Source organism: Propithecus coquereli, unplaced genomic scaffold (genome assembly GCF_000956105.1).
Source record: "Propithecus coquereli isolate 6110/MARCELLA unplaced genomic scaffold, Pcoq_1.0 Scaffold1751, whole genome shotgun sequence".
NCBI classification, from domain to species: domain Eukaryota; kingdom Metazoa; phylum Chordata; class Mammalia; order Primates; family Indriidae; genus Propithecus; species Propithecus coquereli.
The window spans coordinates 2206-3516 of NW_012142202.1; the positions used below are offsets into that span (position 1 = coordinate 2206).

The window sequence follows — 1311 nt, forward strand, 5'->3', positions numbered from 1 at the left end:
CTCCTTGAGGAGCTAGGTATTCTGTAAAAATGCCACGGTAGGTAAAGGGCTTCAGATTCCCCCACCTCTCCCATTTCAGCCAAAGTGCCTCCTCTTTTACCTATGGTTCTGCTAATAAAAATTTGCAAACTGCATTTAAAATATAAGCTCCCCTCTGTTACAAGGATTCACACTCGACAAACAACAAAAGCCTGGCCTACTGGCCACTTTCCTCTTCAGGGCCGATGGCAGAATTTTACATATTCATTAAAGTACTCTTTTCCTCCAACTCCAGATTCTGCCTCAGATTCCTTTCTAATATAGTATTCCCAGATGAAATGACTTCCTTTCCCTTGTTCTTATAACATCCTTGCTAAATATCAGGCGTTTGCATCCACTTAACTAAAACTGTATGGAAAATACATAAATAAATTGGGAACAATTATAGTTTAAGGAATTACATTAATAAAGGGATATAAACCTGGGTATGATTTTGAAATTTATCATTTTAAGTGATAATCTTAACTTCTTTAGATAAAGGAGATGAACACCTAATAAAAAAGGAAAAGGGTAAATCACTTGGACCTCATACTCTTGGCTTTTTTAAAACATTAAGAAAAAGCAAATATAAAAACTGGCTTTCAAGTTTCTAGTAGAATAAGAGTTCTAAAATAACACAGATTATTCTACTGCTGCTCTATACATTTCGAGTGACCATACTCGATTACAAATAAAATAGATTCAACATACTTTATGCTTTTCAGGAACATCCTCAAGTTCTATTTTTCTCTTTTTTTGAGTGCCATCTCCAGCAGAAGGTTCATCTTTTGGAACATCGATTTCTCTTTTTCTTTTCTTTGACATGCCTTCATCATCACCAGAACCTTTTTCCTCTGGGACAATTTTAGCATCAAGTTTTCTTTTCTTGGATGGATTATCTTCCCCACGACTGCAACTTTCCTTTACAAGATTATCTTCAAACTCTTTCCTCTTTCTTGGTGTATCTGCTTGCTCATAGATAGGAGTCTTTTCAGAAAGCCCAATTCCAGACGCTGTTGTATTTTCATCAATACTAAATGAAGACTCTGTTTCAGAATTTACTGAGGATTTTGCCTGTTCAAGAGACATCTTTTCATATTCCTCTGCATTTGCAGACTTTTCCATTGTTGATTACTTGAACTGATGGCAAAACTTCATACACTAACACTGGAATGGCAAAAATTTGATATTCGTAAACACTAAGACTTTAAAACAAATTTAACTACAATTTAATTTCCATGACTAACTAGGATTTTTAAAAAACCTCATTGTAGAGAGAATATTAAAAAATTT

At 34.4% G+C, this 1311-nt stretch overlaps 1 pseudogene across 1 annotated transcript; it reads right to left on the minus strand.

Moving 5' to 3' along the window:
• Window positions 1-720: 720 nt before the first annotated feature.
• On the minus strand, window positions 721-1190 carry LOC105808498 (annotated as a pseudogene). Its single transcript, XR_001137385.1, has one exon. The product of XR_001137385.1 is annotated as an mRNA cap guanine-N7 methyltransferase pseudogene (transcript).
• Window positions 1191-1311: the final 121 nt, after the last annotated feature.